General features: G+C 41.9%; 2 long non-coding RNA genes across 4 annotated transcripts; one reads left to right on the top strand and one right to left on the bottom strand.

The window, feature by feature from the left end:
* Positions 1-1723: 1723 nt before the first annotated feature.
* LOC103160462 lies at positions 1724-15760 on the bottom strand. Of its 3 annotated transcripts, none has more exons than XR_003487770.2 (4): positions 15624-15760; positions 10599-11822; positions 5575-5698; positions 1724-2608 (listed from the first exon to the last, which is right to left on the bottom strand). It is a non-coding gene; the product is annotated as an uncharacterized LOC103160462 (long non-coding RNA). The 3 variants fall into 3 exon arrangements; XR_004771088.1 differs by having other exon boundaries at positions 11751-11822; XR_004771089.1 differs by lacking the exon at positions 10599-11822 and having other exon boundaries at positions 15624-15727.
* LOC113837108 lies at positions 12941-20299 on the top strand. Its single transcript, XR_004771087.1, has 3 exons — positions 12941-13404; positions 15615-16209; positions 16489-20299. It is a non-coding gene; the product is annotated as an uncharacterized LOC113837108 (long non-coding RNA).
* Positions 20300-21763: the final 1464 nt, after the last annotated feature.

Below are 21763 nucleotides of genomic sequence, written 5' to 3'. Positions count from 1 at the left end.
AACAAAAGCCTCTGTGCATTCTGAAGTAATAGTAAATGGATCCTTCTAATGCCTGTAATAAGCCACAGTCAGCAACACTTGAGATACTCCATACTTAGGTAATTCCCATTTCTGTGCAAATCCTTTTATTATTCCACATGGGCTGCCATTTTGAACATAGTAATATATTAGAGAGGGCTGCGTTCTAAGGTCATAGACTAGAGGCTGTCCCAGACTGTGCCAATAAAGGAAAGGACCAAAGTAAGAAAAGTCAGAAAAAGAAAGCTATCGAGGAAGAACTTTGGGTGGGTGGGGATGGTGAAGAAGTGACTGCTACCAAGCAAAAACAAAGCGATGCATAACTCCCCAGGACCCTCTGTGTAGGAAGCAGCCAGAGCTTGGTCCAACATGGCAAAAACCTCCCCACCTCATAAACAGGAAGAAGGAACAAGGAAGAGGTGACTAGGAGTCTAGGAGGAACTTGCTATTTCTGCTTAGCCCCTCAGTCAGGATGTCTCTAATCTCAGCATCAGGAACTAGATGAGGGAGGTGGCCTGAAAGGGCAAACACCCAGTGTACTCAGAACCAGAGGAGCAGTCCTCACAGTTGTTCTTTTGTTTAAGTTTAAATATTAGAAGCCGAGAGATGGAACCGGTTCGATGGAACACCAACCATAGAGAGTACATTAACCAGTTTATTACAGGGCAGGAGGCGGGGAGCAAGAGAGGGAGGGACAGAGAGAGGGTAAGAGGAGACAGGAAAGTAAAAGAGCATAAGATTAGGAGAGCATAAGTGGGCAGGGGTCTGTCTTTTAAAGGGGTCCTTTATACCTGCGTGCAGACTTAGTATCAATGGAACCCTGGGCTGACAGAGTACTGCCTGAGTGCATTAGGCCAGGTGACCTGGGCAGGCAAGCATAGTGCCTAAACCTTCCACTCACTACATCACTAGGAGATTGAAGTGTGAGGCTGAACCCAGGCAAAGAAGGAGAAATTAGGTCCCAGAAGACTTTGACAAGTTCTAAATTATGGTTATTGAAATCTGAAATTCAATGCCTAAACAACCACCCTCCTCTGTCACAACCAAGACCAAGCAATTGAGTTGGGCAGCGTCTAGACTCTATCCATCACAATATCAGCAAAGGAGAGTTGCTTAGAAGATTCATGAGCCAGGCATTGGTGGCGCACGCCTTTAATCCCAGCACCACAGAGGCAGGTGGATCTCTGTGAGTTCGAGGCCAGTCTGATCTCCAGAGTGAGTGCCAGGATAGGCTCCAAAGCTACACAGAGAAACCCTGTCTCCAAAAACCAAAAAAAAAAAAAAAAAAAGAAAAGAAAAAAAAAAAAAAAAGAAGATTCAAAGAAAGATTAAAAGGGCCTACACTCAGCACCTAAACCTTCCCTCCTGCACTGTAGGAAACCAGCGAACTCACAGGGTTTTGTGGTGAGAATGTGGGTGAAGAGTGGGGACTGGGTTGACAGCTCAAGGGCAGAGGACAAACAACAGAAGTGTGGTAAGCCATCTGCAACGGTTGCTACAACTCCCACAGGGTACATGTGTGGGTAACGAAATGCGCAATCTTCTTGTAAACAGGATGAAGCATTTGTCAAGAACGTTTAAAAATTTTTTATTTAATTTAGAAACAATCTTATTTTACATGTCAATCCCAGTTCCCTCTCCCTCCCATACTCCCATGTCCCCCCACCCCCATAACACCCCCATCCACTCCCCAAGGAGGGTGAGGCATTCAAGGGGGATCATTAAAAGTCTGTCATATCATTTGGGGGAGGACCTAGGCTGAGAAAGTAACCCCTTCCATGGGGATTGGGCTCCCAAAGTCCATTTGTGCACTAGGGATAAATACTGGTTCCACTGTTAGAGGTTCCGTAGACAGCCCAGGCCTCCTAACCGACACCCACATTCAGAAGGCCTGGTTCAGTCCAATGCTAGTTCCCCAGTTTTACAACTGGAGTCCATGTGATCCCACTTGGTCAAGTCAGCTGTATTCTCTGGGTTTCTCCTGCCTGTTCTTGACCCCTTTGCTCATCACGTCTCCCTCTCTACAGCTGGATTCCAGGAATTCAGCTCAGTACTTAGCTGTGGATCTCTGCTTCTGCTTCCATCAGCTACTGGATGAAGGCTCTAGGTTGGTATTCAAGGTAGCCATTCTTAGGACAAGTAGGACAGTCCTTGGTTGACTAGTCTCAGAGATGACACTCCCTCCTATGATAGTCGTAATTTGTCTTGTATTGAGGGTCTTAACATGTTTTCTGGGTGTTACAAGCCCTGATATTTAAATTATCTCAGTTATTTGCTAAACCTGGCACAAGAAGGCAGGATATGAAAGCAGAATTTAGATATGCTAGGCTGGCGATAAAGATAGGGTATCTTATGACCAAGGGCTGTAGCAATGAGACACAGCTCTGTGCAAGACATGTGATCAGCAGCTGATACTCTGCTGTGTATACTGTTGTCAAGCACAAATGTTTAGCAGATGAAGCAGATTAAATGCAGGCCCAGAATCTACAACGTTATTAACTTGTTCCTGAGTTCATGCCGCACAGATGGTGTCACTTTGGATTGAAGCTTTGCCCTTTGTGACATCGTGTCTGCAGGGATTTTCACCATCCTATTGAGGACAATACATTTAATAATTAGGAGTGCTGAAGAACATATTAAGGTTGTGTGTGAAATCAGTCATGTTTCAAACAAAGGCAAGGAGGAATGAGGCTGGAGTGGGAAGCTTGAGGAATCTGTCCATCTGTCTAACAATGATTCATGTCTCATGATCTACTTGAACTAAGTCTGGTGCTCATTTGATGATGATTGAATCAGGATGCTGAGTCTACACTGAGCATCACAGCTTAGTCATGCACTATTCACTAGAGTGTCAGTTGCTGACCATGTGGCTGATAGGGTGGTGTGACTGCAATGCCTACTCATGAGAAAGTTTGTGTCTCACAAAGATAAAAATTCAGCATGCAAAGTGTAGTTTTGATTCAAGTCCATTACTTTTGCTCTTCCATAAAGTCCAAAGTGTTCAGTTAAGACATCCTGAGCTGAAGATCACCTGTACTTGGGACCTTTTGAGTTTAACTTTGTGCCGTAAGTCTTAATGGAACCCTTGTGACATCACACAGATACTTCAATGAACAGATTATGGTAAATTTTGATTACATTTCAGTCTATTTTCCCACATCCCGTCATACCATGAACTGGGGTGGCTGTTTTTGTTCCTGGTGTAGCTGCTGGAGTCTGTTTATTCAAATATCAGGTTGAAGTGGATTAGGACCTTAGGGGAATTACATTGTTTATCCCCCCTCCACCCTGGAAGGAAGCAGTCCCTGAAGTCTTTGTCAGATAGTTGGCTGACTGCAGAGACAGCAGACAAGAAATTTTGATGGCTATGTAAAAGCAGACTAAGTATACTCTACAAAAGTAGTTTGGAAAGTTACAGATAGTTACACCCCTTCAAAAGCAAGATTTAACACAATCCCTGGAGATCAAATGTATCAGAGTAACCCTAATACAATCTTGGTAACATCTGTTCCTCAGCAAAGCATTGCAAAATGTTTTGGCCCATTTGCAAAACCAACTGTTCTCTAGAAATAATCCCCCAGGAAACTCAGATATTGGAATTATTACTTAAGGATACTGAATCAGCCATCTTAAGTATTTAAAATGCATTAAAGAAAACTAGACAAAGAGTGGAAGAGGGCTGGGGAAAATAATGTCTGAACAAAATGAGAGTGTCATTAAGGAGTTCGGAATATAAAAAGGAACCAAACAGAAACTCAGAGCAGAGGTACAGGGACTGAGCTAGTTTGATCCTTAATAGGTTAAGAACATCTAATTTCTCGTGAGAAACTGCAGCTACTAGAGACAGTGGGAGGATATATTTAGAGGAGAAGGACAAAGGGAGCTGTTATAGTGGTGCTTGTTTGAGACAAGGTTTCAAACTCTAGCTACTCACATCAGATTTACGGCATTGCTCCCACCTCAGATTTCCAGTTGCTGGGACTGGGGATGTGTGCTACCGTGCCTGAGATGAACTTTGAATTGCTGGGACAAAATGCCTGAAAGAAGCAGCTTAGGAGGAAAAGTTTCTTCTGATGGCTTCTAAGGGGCTTGGTCCTGTTGCTTTGGGGCTTGTGCATCATGACAGGAGTGCATGGTGGAAGGCTCCTGTTCACTTCAAGGCAGGCCAAAACCAGAGTGACGGGGTGGGGCTCCAGTCACAAGGTTCTGATAACCTCTTCAAGGGTGTCTTCCCAAAGAACCAACTTCTCTCAGCATGATCTCACTTCTTTGTTAAAATTATTTTTATTTAAATGAGAACAATATTATTTTACATACCAATCCCAGTTCTCTCTCCCTCCTGTCCTCCTATCCCTCCATTTCACCACCATCCACTCCTCAGGGAGGGTGAGGCCTCCCATGGGGGACCCACGAAGTCTGTCACATCATTTGGGGCAGAACCTAGGCCTTCCCCTGTGTCTATAGGCTGAGAGAGTATCCCTCCATAGGGAATGGGCTCCCAAAGCCCATTCATGCACTAGAGATAAATACTGGTTCTACTGTCAGAGGCCCCATAGACTGTCCAGACCCCCCAACTGACACTCAGATTTAGAGGACCTGATTCAGGTAAACTGTTTCTGTGGGTTTCTCCAGCCTGGTCTTGACCCCTTTGCTCATCACTCCTCCCTTTCTACAACTGGATTCGAGGAGTTTAGCTTAGTGCTTAGCTGTGAATCTTTGCTTCTTCTTCCATCACCCACTGGATGAAGGCTCTAGGATGACATTTAAGGTAGTCAACATTCTCATTATAGGGGAAGGGCGTTTAAGGTAGCCTCTCTCTATTGCTTAGATTTTTAGTTGGGGTCATCCTTGTGGATTCCTGGGAATTTCCCTAGTACGGGGTTTCTCGTTAAGCCCATAATGGCTCCCTCTATTAAGGTGTCTCTTTCCTTGCTCTCCTTCTCAGTATGGCAGTTTCTCAGGAAAATGGGAATTAATCTACCTCAAGACCCAGCAATTCCACTCTTAGGCATATACCCAAAGTATGCACTTTCATACGACAAGGACATCTGTTCAACTTTGTTTATAGCAGCATTATTTGTAATAGCCAGAACTTGGAAGCAGCTTACGTGCCCCTCAACCAAAGAATGGATAAAAAAATGTGGTACATTTACACAATGGAGTACTACTCAGCAGTAAAAAACAATGACATCTTGAAATTCACAGGCAAATAGATGAAACTAGAAGAAACCGTCATGAGTGAAGTAAACCAGGCACAGAAAGACAAACATGGCATGTACTCACCCATAAGTGGATATTAGACATAGAGCTAAGGATTACCAGCCTACAATCCACAACCCCAGAGAAGCTAGGAAACAGGGAGGACCCTAAGAGAGACCCTTCCAACCCCCACCCCCACCCCTGCCCCAGAAGGGGAAAGGAACAAGATCTCCTGAGTAAATTGGGAGCATGGAGGGAGGGGGAGGGGAGGGAGGAGAAAGAGGAGGGGATAAGGGGCAGAGGAGAACATGAGGCATCCGGAAGGTCCAGTTGGGGAAGAAAAGAGAATGATCTTACTTTTTATAGGTTCCACCGCTTCCAACCGAGGCACAGGCTGACAAACATGCTTCGACACAGGGATTCTCTCATACTATAGCTTTGTAGTCATGTCAACTAAGAATGCTATGCTCCGCCAAAGCACCTTTTAAAAACAAAGAAAATAGAGTCATTTACTGATAATCCACATAGGAAGACACTCACTACCAGTAGAACTGCTCTCTGAGAAGCGCTAAAGGGAATTTCCCAGCGATAGACAGGACACAGATTACGATGTAGACCTGTAGCACAAAGAACGGTCATAAGCTTAGCAATATATGCAGGTAAGAGAAAAAAAAAAAAACTTCTCAGAGTTACAGTATTTTGGCATCATTTGCAACCTCTCTTTTTTAATATATAATTTACTGACATACATAGGAACCTCTCTCTTTTAAATATATACTTCAATGAAATACATAAGCTAACACTGGAGACACATGTTAATGAGCATGTAAATATAGAAAGAACATACGAAGCAAGAGGATATAGGCCTGGGGTGCACACACCCCCTTAATTCTAGTGCTCTGGAGGCCAACATGGGATCTTTGTGATTTTGAGGCCATCTTGGTCTACACAGTCAGCTGCTGGGCAGCAGGGATTCTGTAAAGAGACCTTGTCAAACAAACAACAAACAAGACAGAGTGGTAGCTGGGAAGGAGAGATGGTAAACAATGACAAGACAAAGCAATGTTAAGAACATGGGAAGAGGAATTGTGAAACCAAAACAGGAACGATACACCTTGCGTGTTAAGATTTCTGTTGTGAATGAGGCCCATAAGTTTCTGTTTCTTAGATCTGATGTAAACTGCAAAGCATGTTTTCCAACCTACACTAGACTTGTGACCCCATTCGTATGACGTCCATCATTACTCTTGTTCCTTCCCTTTCATTGTGTTTTTCTAATAATGTGTAACAGTCAGCTCTCTTGCCTCTGTGAGCACCTCATCTCTTCTATGAAAAGGATCTCAAGGGCCAAGATGGCTGCTCTCTCAAATCCTGACTTACAGTGAGACAGCTGGATGGCCAGTCCCGGATGCACCCCCAAACACAGTTTGCTTGAATTTGATAATTGTGGATTTGGTGTTTTTCTCTTTGAGATTCTCAAGTTTAGCAGAAGCATCATGGAATACATGTGACAAGGAAGTAGAAGAGGTTATCCTATGGAGGAAAAAAGGGAAACGAAACAGAATTGAGGAGATTACATGTAGAGGCAATAGGAATGAAAAGTGAGAATAAATTTAACATCACAAATGTATGAGAAAAATGTACGGAGATGCCATAACAAGCCCTATTAATATGTAGTTTAAAGATTAACTTAGAAAATGTAATGTGTGACAGAATATAAAAGGGGGAGACAAAGGCATAAGAGTAAATTAAATATCAGCACAGTTATTGCAGCCATGCTGATATCACTAAACCTGTGTTACATATCCAGGATGTCAATCATGACCTTGAATGGTTTCCTGTGGCTCCTCTGACCTGTGGATTAGGTAGAGCAGGGGCAAGTCAAACTCTGGGATTGGATGTACTGGATGGACAAGACAGCAAGTCCTGGAAACCTAATAGTGATATTTCTAGCGGAATCTACTTTCTTTGAAATTTCAAATATTTTCTGGATGAACCTTCAGTAATATTTGCTTTAAGATTGAGCATAAAGGAAAGCAAGGAAAATGGCAAGCTACAAAGGCTCTGCTCCTGGAATGAGGAACCTACTGTACTGAGATAACTTGACTAGACTCCAGCCTCATCAGTGTCACAATTAACAGGAACTTAGAAATTCACGTTGAGAACACCACACTTCTTGGTCTGCTTTTTATCTCAGCAAAAAAATCAAAATATGCCTGTCCACTTGGATGAGTGTACCTGTCCCTCATAGCCTGCCAGTGATGGCTAGAGCCTTTGATATTTATGATAGACTCTCTTAATCTTTAAAGGAGTATACAGAGTAGATAAATCACTATTTAAAACCGACACTGCACCAATCTTAGTCCATTTACATATGACTTTATAAGTGACACCAATACCTATTATTCATAAAGAAGATCATGATCCTAATGCATTTAGGATGAGTAAATTTGGGCCCTAAAGAAGCTAATCTCAATTTGGATTTATACAATCTTTACAATGATAAAAAGATGTTTGATATTGCTTGTCTGGAGAGATGAGAAGGTTTTATGATGGTAAAACCATCTGTACTGGAAATCGAGCTGTATGCACTTAAAAAGGGAACTGAATGGACATTTGTTTGAAAAAATATTAGTATTGGATCTTTAGCAGAGGACAGGTTTTAGATGTCAGAGCCTACATCGATTTTTACACACTCTTGTACTAATGGGCCCCTGAACAATACAGATGCTTGCACATATTTAGAGCTGTATTTTATGTCTTCCTTTACTGAACAGAATGAGTGGTGTTAAAATAAGATGCTGTCTGCATCTTACTTTAAGAATCAAATGTAGCAACTGCTAGTTATTGAAAACCATTTGTACTTAAAAGATATTATCATTAAAGTCTTGCAAGTTTTAGCAATGAAGACATCGCATCAACCCACATCAATATCAAGGAATTAAAGAAGAGATTTTAGCTCAGTGTTGACCCTAGTGTGTGTCAGGCACTTGAAGACATCAGAACAGCATTTGAGGTTCCAGTGTCCAAAAATGAAAGAAGTTACAAGGGATTTATGAAGGCTGTGGAGGCCAGCTATTTGGGGAAGGAAGCTATTCTGCAATTCTAGAGAGAAAACAAGTATTTGAACAGTAGCCAGGGGCTGGCCTGGAACTCACTATGCTTGAAAGTTGTGAAGATCTTGCTTCTGACACCTGAATGCTGGGTTCATGGGCATATGCCATCATGGCTGGTTCTTTCGCCATTTAAATAGCGGAACACTTTTGTCTGGGGTGGCTCAGTGGTTAAGAGCACTTTTTCTTGCAGACAACCTGAGTTCAGTTCCCAGCACCCACATCTTCCTGTTAACTCCAGTTCCAGGGGAACCATTACCATCTTCTGACATTTGCACACACCTGTATGTACATTAAAAATGGGTTACCTTTTAAATTTTCAAGTGTATAAGGCATTCATATATTCTACAAATAAATTTCTTACCAGATACATGACTTTCAAATAGTTCCTTCCACTTCGTGGCTTATCTTTGCACTTTCTGGATGGCATCTTTTCAGACACAGTAGCGTATAATGTTGATGGTGTCTGGTTTTTTTTTTTTTAATTATCTAAGACTGTTTCCTTCTAAAAGCATTAAAATTTAAAATCCTACATGTATGTGTAATATTTTGAGTTAATTTTGTATGTAAGCATCTGGCAGAAGTTATTGAGTTTATTTGATTTTTATTAGCATATTGCAGGATGACGTGACATAGTCATGCATGAAGATAATGTTTCCCCCTTCCCTCTACTGTGAGTCAAGACAGAAAGACAGGGTAGATAAGGGGACACAGCAAGGGAAAGATCACTCACTGAGGACTCTGAAATCTCTGTCTGTCTAAGAGTCAAAAATTTCAGTACAACTACAGAAACATTCTGTGAAGATTACATCCATACAGAGATCAGTATTTTTCAATAGGTGTATTTCAAATAAGCATGCCAAAATGGTATGAACCACATTTGAAGGAAAGCAGATGTCACTTTGGGACTAAAACTTCTCTTTTATCCATAAACAGTTGAAAGATTAAAGATGTTTGTAGTTAAAACATAGGCAGAGAACTTCCTGGTGAACTTTTCAGTGTGTACACCTGACACAATGCACTCCAGAAAACACCTTATGAGATCTTACTACTGAAGAAATTTCCTGAGATAAAACTATGTAAATGCTTTGAGCAATGTAAGCTCCTAAATTATATAAGATGGAGAGGTGGCTAGGAGGTTAAGAGTGCTGGCTGTTCTTGCAGAAGACCCAGGGTCAGTTCCCAGCATCCATATGGCAGCTCACCAGCATCTGCAACTCCAGTTCCAGTGGATCTGATGACTTCTCCTGGCCTCCTCTAGAACTTCATGCACACAGTGCAGAGACATACATGATGGCAAATCATGCATACACTTAAAACTTTTTTAATCATGTAAGTGTTTTTGTAATCATGTAAGTGTTTTAGAGACAGCATGCCTCTTTTGTCAAGCCATGCCCACCACAGTGAGTGTATCACTGTTGTAATTAAGCCCTACCTTCACCCCAATATGCATGCTTAAATTCATATTTAAAAAAAAATTAATTCCAACTTTGCTTGGTATTGACTTGAATTATTTTACTCTGCAGTGTAAATCAAGACCATCATCTTCACTCGAGTTAAAGTCCACCCAAGTTGAGGCTCACTCAGGATGCTACAGCTATTTGTGTGGAGCAGTGTCTCCTGCTGCCACTGAAGACTGATAAACCCCCTTACACACTGACGCCAAACTCCTTACGCTCCCCTGACAGACCCCTTCCTGTGTTCATGTTTGCAGTCTTTTATTTCCCCGTAGATTTCACAGATGAACATTTGAGACTTGTCTTTCCGAGTGTGGCCCCATTTTCATCCATCTCCCTGTGTAGTTAATGATTCTAAGTAGATTCCATATGTATTGCAAAGACTGAGTTAATACTAGGTTCCTGATTTTCTCACCTTGGTTTGTCTAGCTATTGAGGAAACATCCAGTAGCCAAATGATTCTCCTTCTGTTTTTTGCTTCAGGTCAGAAGAGGAGTATATATTTATTTCAGAAACAAAGGTGCCTGAAACACTAGGCACTTGCATCATATAAGGTCCTCTCGAAAAACAGAAGCAACAGAATGCATATTCTAAAGGGAATTGTGATGGCTAACTTCAACTCTCAGCTTGACAAATCTAGAATCCCCAGTAAGGGATTTACTGTGTTGGTTGACCAGTATCAGCTGGGGAATCCAACACGAGTGGGATTTCTGTATGCTGGAAAGACAGAGAACTAGGTAATGCCCAATTCAGGAAATTCAGCTGCCTCAGGATGTTATCAAAGGACTGGAATGTTTTACTTAGTAGTTACCTAGAGACAGTGGTACTGGATCAAGTTGTAAGATGGAAGAAACTAGAGTTCATCGTGGTCACCCATCATCATCATCTCCATCATCACCACCATCAGCAGCAATAGATGCTCTTGTTCATTAAGAAGAAGCTTGTAGGTGTACCTAATCCATTCTGGTTTTGTTTTTCCATTCAGTCATCTGGTAGTATTTATGTACACACTGAAGGTGTGTTCCTTTGCCCCAGTTACTGTCCTACAAAACACTCTGTTGTGGAAACAGTCACACAAACACAGGTGTGTGTTCAAGTTAACAACCAAATCCAACCAACCATCACAATACATTATACCCAGATAAGGTAGCAAGTGATGAATAACCTGACTCATAGGTGGATAGAGGATTTCAATAGATTTTTATCCAAAAAACATAAAAATTGCTGACATGTATATGAGAATGTGCCTGATATCATGGATTGCACTGCTAATTTTCAAGGTTTGCAAAATACAAGCCACAACATGCAACCAGTAAATCACAGCTTAGCAGAGACGATAGGCAACAACAAGCTCTATCTTGAGTAGTATTGTACAGAATGATTGGCTCATAATTGACTATGCAGCAGTTTCTTTCTGTTAAGCAAAGCATTTTTTGCAATAAATTTGGATCATAGACAGATTTTCTGTGAAAGAATATTTTCCATAAGATTATCTCATGTGAATTATAGCCAATACAATCTAATTTTTCCACAATTCCCAAGAATCCATTTCAGAGAGGGGTATGATACGAAGCCAACATTTCCTCTCTCTCTCTCTCTCTCTCTCTCTCTCTCTCTCTCTCTCTCTCTCTCTCATTCTTTCTTCTTTTCCTTGTTTCCTCCTTCCTTTTTTTCCAGAGGTGTAGTGCTAGGGGTTCAGTCTAGGGCCTTGTACATACTAAACAAGTATACTGCCAGAGACCTGTATTTCCAGACTTTGTTTTACCTTTTATACTCAGGAAGGGATTCACTAAGTTGCACAGGCTAGCCTTGTGGACTGAGACACCAACCCAGCCACGTAATTTGTGACCTACAGTCTGTCCTGCCTTTGGCATGTGCTGGGGTAAGGGTGACACTGAGATTGTGGGAGTGGCCAACCAATGACTGGTCCAGCCTGAGACCTGTACCACAAGAGGGAGCCTACCTCTTAAACTTCCTGGAGCACCAGGATCCAGAGGCTGGATGGCCCAGAGGCCTAGGATAGAATCAAACAGGACTGGAGGGAAAAAAAATTGTCAGTGTAATGATGCCTAATGATATTCTGCTATACTCATAGATTGGTGCCCAGCCCAATAGTCATCACACAGGCTTTGTCCAACAACTGATGGAAACAGATGCTGAGACCCACAGTCAAACCCTAGGCCTCCTAGCTAAGGGAGTCCTGCTGAAGAGAGGGAGGAAGGAGTAGGAGCCAGAGGGGTCAAAGTCATCACAGGAAACCCACAGAAACAAATAACCTGACTCACAGGGGCTCACAGAGACTAAACTGACAACCAGGGAGCCTGCATGAGAGTGACCTAGGCACTCCGCATACATATGACAGTTGTGTAGCTTGTTCTTCTTGTGCGACTCCCTACCAGTGAGAGAAGGGACTGTCCCTGACTCTTTTGCTGGCTTTTGGGGCTCTATTCCTCATACTGGGTTGCCTTGCCCAGCCTTAATACAAGACAAGGGTGCTTAATTTTATCTTGATATATCATGTTTTGTCAATATCCATGAGAGGCCTTCCTTTTTCTGACTAGAAAAGGAAGAGGAGTAGATAGTGGTGGTGGGACAAAGGGGAGGTGGGGGGGAAGACTGGGAGGAGAGGAGGGAAGGGAAACTATAGTCAGGATGTAAAATAAACAAATTTTCAAAATCTATGTGCTGGACTCTCTCATGGTGGATGGGAGAGACATGTGTCTTCTGTCTAACTTTTCCTCTTTAGGAGTTGAGCTAACTTTCAGCTTTTTAATAAACTCAGCTGGGATCCCTGGAGGAAAACTACAATCATCAACACTCCGAATGTATAGCATGATCCTAGGTGTACTGACATTAGTTGGCAGGTATGGTGGGCTCAATGAGAAAGCACTCAGTTTATTCCACTAGAGCTTGGCTGGACAGCTATTGTGTGCTAAGCATACTATCAGGCACTGCTACAAAGCATCAGAAAGACAGCCTAATCCTCCCCCACCCCCACTTTCCTGTGTGAGCCGAGTCAAGGGCGGGCAAACACACACACACACACACACACACACACACACACACACACACACACACACACACACCACATCTTTTTATGACCCTGGCAGCTGCTGCAGGCTTTTCCTAGAATTGTTTATTAAACCCAACCCAAGGGCCTAAATAAATCCAGGAACTGATACAATTTTCCATTTGTTCTGGCCAAGACTGGAGCCCTGAAACCTTCACATAAACCCCAGGCCTTGCTTCTCTTGCCACAGCAGTGTACCTAAGCAAAGATCCATCGCCTTTTGTCTTGCTCTCTCCAGGATAGCTCACAACCCTCTAGTTTTGCTGGTAAATCACCTTGTATTTTAGGGATTTTTATTCTCTGATCAAATTAATCTCTTCTCAGCATGCCTCAGAACACTTCCTGGCTGTGGCTTTTGGAATGATTTTGTCTATTGAATTACATGGAAAAAAGCCAAGATGTTAGGATCGGTTTCGTTTTCCTGGAAACTGGTGTAGTTCCCAGAACTGTGTATCCCCCACAGAGCTCCACCCGCTGGCGGCCTTCTGAGGCAGGCATTCGGTCACTGAGTTGTTCAGACAGGCCTTGAACTCTCTCTGCAGCTCAGGTAAGCCACACTTAACTGATGTTTCTGTTGGAAGCAAAAAAAAAAAAAAAAAAAAAAAAAAAAAACTCATCTACTATTATTGATAGACCTCTGTGACACAAGGTATCAAAATACATCATCCCCTTGTTTAACAGAGCCATGGAATTAAAAGTCTGGGGGAATTTCCTGGCACAAAGGGGGAGGTGCAGTTCAAGTCTGTGGAAGGAAAACAAGCAAAACAGGAAGGAAGGAAGGAAGGAAGGAAGGAAGGAAGGAAGGAAGGAAGGAAGTTCTGTTTTAGAGTAAAACAGGGTAAAGTTACTTGGTAAAGGATGTCACATCAACTTTCTGATGCTATAATAAAACACCTGAGAAGGCCAACTTGTAAAGAGAAAAGGCTCATTTGGTAGAGGTTGATTAGGTTTTGGACGATGGCTGGCTGGTTGGTCCCATTGCTTCTGGGCCTGTGTTAAGGCAATGCACCAAGATGGGAGATTATAGGGTAGATCAGAACTACTCTTCCCACCCCTGTCAAGACGTGAAAGGTAGAGGGCAAAAGACATCCCACAGGCTGCCCAAACCCCAACCACAGCGCCAGTGGGCATTTCTGTAAAGAAGCTAGAAGCTATCCAAAGACTGGCTGGTGAGAACAGCAGCGGGAGCGGAGGCTGGGATGTTGTCGGTCTACAGGCTGATTGTCCTATAACAGACTACCTCTAGCCCTGAATTCCTGGATTTCTCACATCCTATGAGAATTAGGTAAAAAAAAAAAAAAAAAAAAAAAAAAAAAAAAAAAAAAAAAAAAAACCTTTTGGAATGCATTTCCTTAACAGACTACTAGCTTTCCCAAGCTAATGTCATCAGACAGTACCTGAGGCCTCTAGGAGAGATTTCTGTCCCCTGCCTCTCTGATGTCCCTGCTAAGTGCATTTTAAACTCGCCTTGACTTATGTGAATCTGTTCTGTAAAAGTATAAAACTTCACAAAACTGTTTCCATGTTGGAACATGGAATTTGGGGGTACCCTAAGTCTGTGTTCCTTGGCCGTGGCCACTCACAATGGCTCCATAATAAACTACCTCTTAGAGGGTGAGATCTGTGTTTTTGCATTGACACCAGTGACTTAACTTTCTTTCAATGGACCCCAGATTTTAGAGTTTCTGGCACTTCCCTACTAACAGTGCACAAGTTGCCTAGCAAGGCACATAGGTCTCTGGGAGACATTCCATACTCAAACATTAGGACAGGTTATTTGGAAACTATCTGACCCCCTCAAAAAACAGAATAGAACAAGCCGTTTTATTTCCAGAAATAGCCATTTCACTCCCGGAGGCAGGAATTGTGTATTTTCTCCATAGAATGGGGAAGTCCCATTTCGGGAAGCACAGGGGTTTTTCTAGTGAATAAGAATCAGGGGGAAGTGGCTATGACCACAGGCAGACAAGGTTAGCATGCAGAGCCAACACAGGCTCTCGGCTAGTAGGGAGGCTGTCCTACGCTTTAGCGCACATGTGTAAGCAGGTGTGGAAAGTACCGACCTTATTCAGAGACCTTTGATGTTGGCAGCAGTGTCTGGAACATTATGCTTAGTGGTTTGGGTTATTTTTTTCCCTGTTTTGCATTCACAGTGGCTTATTTTTTTTGGCCTCAGCATTTATGAGCTTAATGATTTCTCAAACTTGCTCTTTCCTTGTTACTCAGTAGATTTCTCCTGCTTAAAAATGTGCTCAGGATAGCTTTTAAGGCTCAATTTACATACACCTTTTTTAAAGCCTTAAGTCACCCATTTGCTTATTCTCTCTCTCTTTTCTTTTTATTTATATATTTCATCCCTACCAAAGTTTTCTTCCTCTCCTCCTTTTCCCCCCACTTTCTGCCCCCCTTTCCACTCCTCCTTTGTTTCTGTTCAGAAAGGGGCAGGCATCCCATGGGGATCAATAAAGCATGGGTTATCAAATTATGGTGAGACTAAGCACCTCCCTGTGTAATAAGGCTGGGCAAGTATGAAGAGTATGGTCCCAAGAGTCAGTCAAAGCATTAGACACAGCCTCGCTCCGACTGTTAGGACTCTGGCAGGAGAACAAGCTGGACAGCTGTCACATATAGGCTGATCTCCTGCAGGCTCCCTGGTTGTCAGTTCAGGCTCTGTGAGTTTCTGTGAGCCCAGGTGTGGGTTTTCTTGTGATGTCCTTGACCCCTCTGGTTAATATAACACTTCCTCCCTCTCTTCAGCAGGATTACCTGAGCTCAGCCTAAGGTTTGGCCGTGGGTCTCTGCATCTGTTTCCCTCAGTTACTGGATGAAGGCTCTCTGATGACAATTGGAGTAGTCTCCAGTCTGATCATAGGAGATAAGTTCATACATCCCCTCTTGTTAAGAGACTTTCTTCAGAGGCACAGCTATTCAGCTACAAGAAAGCTGAATGAATCATCCTTGTAGATTCATGGGAGTTTCTCTGGCATCGGGTTTCTACCTCAACTCCAAATGTCCCCAATTCCAGTCATCTCTTTCAGTATTCTCCCCTTCCACGTACCACCCAACCTAACTCCTCAAGTTCCTATCCCTACCTGCCCTCAGTCCTGGTGGTTTTTCTTAACCATATTGGGTTATACCAAAGCCAATTACAATGAAGATGGAGTCAGTTATAACTAGTTGTTTTATTTCTTTATAATGTGTTGTTATTTGTTGCTTTTTATTTTGTCACAGAAGGAAAAAACATAATTGCAAAATAAAGCCCTCCCCCCAATGAAGTCGGTGCCATGGCATCTTCAGTCAGCTATTGGACTCATTTGGATGGCAGGTTGTGGCTGCAGCAGCAGCAGCAGCAGTATGTCTTTCTAAAAATATATCTGAAAGGTGTTCTTTGAGAATGTCATATGCAACGTACAATGTATTTTGGTGATAGTCTTCTCCACACAACACCTCCAGCTTTTCTGTCCCTAGCTCTTTCCTTTCCCAGTTTCACACCCTCTTCATAGCTGTGCCTCTGAAGAAAGGTGGCTCTCCTCCTGGCACTACTGCCCTTAGCTTCTCAGCAAGGGGTGGCTGGGACCTCCAGAGCCCCTCTCCTAGCCAAGCTCCAGCTCTCTTTACCTCTTAATCACAGATGGACGAAACTGATCTCTACCGCCCCCTGGTGACTATACGAAAGTGCTGCGAGAAGAACCTCAGTGCCTTTCCCGAAATTGCCAACGATGTCAAATGTAATTCTACTTCTTCGGCATCATTTCCACCCTTCCTACACTAGTTCCCACTTTGGAACTGTGAGTCCGCAGAGGCAGGTGGATCTCTGTGAGTTCGAGACCAGCCAGGTCTACAAGAGCTAGTTCCAGGACAGCCTCCTAAGCCACAGAGACAAAAAAAAAAAAAAAAAAAAAAAAAAAAAGAATGACAAAAGTGACTGAACAGTGCTACCCCAACCCATCCCAATGGCTGCGTTTTCTTGAATTCGATTCTTCCAAATGTCCCCAATTCCATAGCTTCTTCAAATTAGTGTGTGTTGGTCTGCTGTGTAGCACGATGGATTTGATAAAACTGTTTGAGGATGTGAGAGTCACACTTGGTGTAGATAGGAGATTCTGAGAAAAACCCGCCCAGAGATTAACATCTGTGTTTCAATTCTGTTTCCGAACGAAAGCAGAAGTTTCTGTGAAAAGAACACACATTGCAGTTGGAGGAAGTGCTGCAACTCTCTGTTTTGCAATTTTCAGCGGGGACAAGGGGGTGATCGGATTCCAGGCTTTGAATAGTCCTTTATGTCCCACTGCACCTGCCCCTTTCTTTCCCCCAGCTTTCTATGCACTGGTGGTGCAGCCTGTGGATCAGGACTTGAAGGAGGAGGAAAGAACACAGGTTTCTCAGCTCATTTATGCACCCGCCCCTCCAGTTATGTAGAGCTATTCTGGGGTGTGCTTTCTTTGCTCCATCATCAGGTAGCTGAGTAGAGAGAAAAGGTGTTGAGACAAAGAAAATGACTTCACCGAAAAAAAAATCTTCTCAATATGAAAAAAAGAGAGGACTTCTTCCATCTTGCATTTTGGGATGGAGGGCCTCTGAGGGCATCGGTGGGTAGGAAAGGGTCACAGAGCAGGTTAGCAGCTGTATTTTCCCTTCCCTTCCTTTGTTTCTGGCCAGAAATGTTTCACAGTGGACTCAGACTCCCTGAAGATTCAGAAGGGGCTTACAAAGGTCATTAGATTTTTCTGGGGTCTGTGTATCTAGAGCAATACCTGGTAGCCAACGTGGTAACCACCTAGACGGGGCCTCTCTTCAGAGTTTGGCATCCAGGCAGAGGTCAGTGCATGTCAAGGACTGGGAAGGGAATGTTTTCAGAACTTTGCTGGGGACAGCGCTCCAAACTCATGACTCTGATGAATTGTCAGCCTCTCTCCATCCTCTGACTCTTTTCCTTGCTGGGGGAGCTGTCAAGGCTCATTGTCACTCAGAAGCAGGGGTCAGAGATAGGAAATTTAATCAACCAGGAAGAGGAACAAAGAAAGGGATCCATTGGCCCCAAGTTCATCTTTCGTGTCCCAACAGGCAGAGTTAGGGAACTGGATGGTTTTTCTCAAGCAATGGGACTTCTTCCAAGCACCCGGAATAAGCAGAACTGAGCTGATGACCAAGCACAGCACAGTAAGAAGCCCTCGGGCACCTGCACCAGTTCTTCCTCTTTGAAAACCCAAGCTGATGTCAGTTTTTTTTAAAGACAGCCTTAATTCCTGTGTTTCCCGAATGGGCATTCTACTTAAACCCCTTATATTTCCATCATTACTCTTCTTTGGAGTATGTTAGAACCTCAGAGTCCAGTTACAGTAGGAGGTCCAGGCCTCCTGTTACAATGTGACCCACCAATTCCAATGCTAGAGGCCCAAACTACACTACACATGCTTGTCCACACCTAAGGACAGTAGTAAATTCCATGAGTGCCAATGAAAGAAATTAGGGAATTCATAAATCCGGTACAGTGGGAGTAGACTCAGCCATTTCACTGCAGAGAAGGACAAATGCAAAAGTTATTACACCTATCTCTTAAACTCAGCCCCGCCCCATGGTTGGTTTTACTTGGCAATTTAACGTCTACAATCATTTGCAAAGGGAGTATCTAGATTAGGTTGGCGTGTGGGTATATCTGAGGGAGACTGAGGTGAAAAAGCCCTCCCACTCTAGGTGACATCATTGTCTGGGCAGGGGATTTCAGCTGTCGGAGGGTGTAGAAACTGAGGCAAGCATTAGGGTGTGTGCAACACTTCATTGTTCTTCCTCTCCGCTGTGGATATAATGTGACCAACTGCTTCAAACACCTGCTGCCTTGACTTCTCTTCAGTGATAGACTGCGCAGTGATTTGAATGAGAAATGCCCCTTACGGGCTCATGTATCTGAACATTTTGTCCCTAGGTGGGCGTGATGTTTGGGGGGATGTTATGGAACCTTTAGGAGCTGTGATCTTGACATAGAAAGTACATAGCTGCTGGTGGGCTTTAAGAGTTTTTAACCAATGAATGGAGGAGACAAAACAAATTAGGCAAGGACAGAGACCAACACACTTCCATCCCCCCCTAGCCCCCCATAACAGACTGGCTGTGAAAATCCATAAAACTATCAAATCATTGGGCCTGTAAAAATGACACTATATGTCCTTCAAGGAAAATATGGGTGCCTTTCTCAATTTTGGCTTGAAAATTTTGCCCATATAAGAAGGGGGGGGGGAGGCAAGATGCACAGTGAAAACTGCTTCTTATATCAAGAATAATCGGGTCTATCTACAATTACAGACCCAAGCAAGCAAAACCCCTGAAATGAAGGTAGCTGAGATGGCTCAAAGGGCTCTGCTCCCAGGGCCCAATAGCCTGAGTTTCATTCCTAGGACTCACGTGTGGTGGAAGGGGAGACCAATGCGCGCGCGCACACGCACAACACACACACACACACACACACACACACACACACACACACACACACACACACGCATGCACACGTGGAATTACAAGCATGCATATGTTGACAACTGGAGAGACTACTCACCCTGAGAACCGAGCATCAGATGTGCAATGCTGGGAGCAAGAGCGGCCGTAACTAGTCTGTGTAGAGACTAGCACGAGAGCCGCTCCCACACACCACAGAGATGCGGAAGCCGCTTCATCTGTGCACATTTGCAGATATCATCAGCATGCAGCTTACATTTCAGATGGGGTTTCAATCACCTCAATTCTTCTTCCTCTTCTTTCTTTCTTCTTCTCTTCCACGTCCCCTTTCTCCTCCTCCAGAGCAAAGAACACCAAGAGGAGCGAGGGGCTGGAGAGGTGGCTCCGCAGGCAAGGGAGCTGGCTTTCCTTCTAGAGGACAGTTTTGTTGCCAGACGCCCCCTTTAGTCAGTTTACAACCATCTGTTAGCCCAGTTCCCCAAGATTTCAGTGCCCTCTGCTGAGCACTGCTGCACACGCAGCCATACACAGGAGGCTCCTGCCCTCTTCTCACTTCTGCCCCTCTCTCCTCCTTCCTCCCCTGCCCTGCTTTCTCCCCCATCCCTGCCCTGTTTTCTCACCCAGCTCAATATAGCTAAAAATGATCCTTCAAAGAGCCACAAGGGTCACCTTCACCTGCCAGAACTGACACTGCTCAGAGTCCTACTCAAAATGAACAACACTGCAGAAAGTCGAGGAAACCTGTCTGCTGCTGGCCCCTCCCCGAGAAAATTATTTTTTTCATATGAACCAAGTCTCATCTAACTAATAACCAAAGCAAAACGCAAAACAACCAAGGATAGCTCTGGTAGGAACCCGAGCGCATCTCTGCTCCTCAGCTAACACTGCAGCCTCTCTCCCCAGTCTTCAGGAAAACACACCGTGTCATATCTGTCATATCTCGTGAAGTGTGTTTGCTAAGTCTTCAGCTAAAACAGGAAGAGAAGAAGTAACCCACCAAAGATCTAACACTTCCGACAGCTCAGGAAATCGTTCGGTTTACAAGGAACACAAATCCCAATTAACACACCCAACCGCCATTCTCAAGTTGTTTATTAAGTTTGATCATTTAATATTTATTCATATTTATATGTATTACATTTATTTTATGTATGTATGTTTGGTTTTACATATATTTTATATACTTCTATATTTCATATTTATTTATATCTGCATATATTTATTTTATACATTTCTTAAGTTTATATATATTTTATATATTTATATTTCATATTTATTTGTTTATATTAATATGTACTATATTTACTTTATGTATATTTTATTTTACATATATTTTATATATTTCTGTATTTCACATTTATATTTACATATGTTTATTTTATACATTTTAAAGTTTATATGTATTTTATATTTTTATATTTCATATTTATTTGTTTATATTAAAATATACTATATTATTTTATGTATATTTTATATACTTCTATATTTCACATTTATTTATATCTACATACATTTATTTTATACGTTTTTAAGCTTATATATATTTTATATTTTTACATCTCATATTTATTTGTTTATATTAATATATATTTATTTTATGTATATTTACTTTACATATATTTTATATACTTCTATATTTCATATTTATTTATATCTACATATATTTATTTTATTCATTTTTTAATTTTATATTTCATGTTTATTTGTTTATATTAGTATATATTATATTTGTTTTATGTATATTTCATTTTACATATTTTATATATTTCTATATTTTATTTTTATTCATATTTACATACATTTATTTTATACATTTTTGAAGTTTATATGAATTTTATATTTCATTTTTATTTGTTTATATTAATATATAATATTTATTTAACATATTTATTTTATATATTATATGTTTTATTTATTTGTATTGATATATTTATTATATTTATATATGTATTATCTTTATATAAAATTACACATGCATAGTATGTAAAACATTTATATAAGATGTATGGTATATAAGATTTATATAAGATTTATCTTATCATTTATGCAATTATAAATCAGTACCTAATTAATATATTTCATGCATAAGCAACATTTGGGTTATATGATATTTTTCACAGATGGACATTCTATGATCCTAAAGCCCAAAGAACTTTGTATGAAAATGTTACCCATATTGTGATAATTATTTCACCGTTGATATGTGGAGAGGAAAACAAGAGGAAAGACTACTTGGCTTTTCAGGCTTTAATTCTAGCAAAACGATGAGGTAAATATCTAGATAAATATCTAGATACCTAGATATCGTCAAGAATAAGGAACACTTTTTAATGGAATTTCCAATATTAGTATCTGAAGCTGTTATAGCAGCCTACCAAATTTATAAGAACAAAGTATTTATACGGACACTGAAAAAGTCAAGTTTTATAAAGAAGTATTACTTTTATAAAGAAGTT

Source organism: Cricetulus griseus, chromosome 8 (genome assembly GCF_003668045.3).
Source record: "Cricetulus griseus strain 17A/GY chromosome 8, alternate assembly CriGri-PICRH-1.0, whole genome shotgun sequence".
NCBI lineage: Eukaryota > Metazoa > Chordata > Mammalia > Rodentia > Cricetidae > Cricetulus > Cricetulus griseus.
The sequence above is the reverse complement of the archived record's forward strand: the minus strand, read 5'-3'. Positions and strand labels throughout refer to the sequence as shown.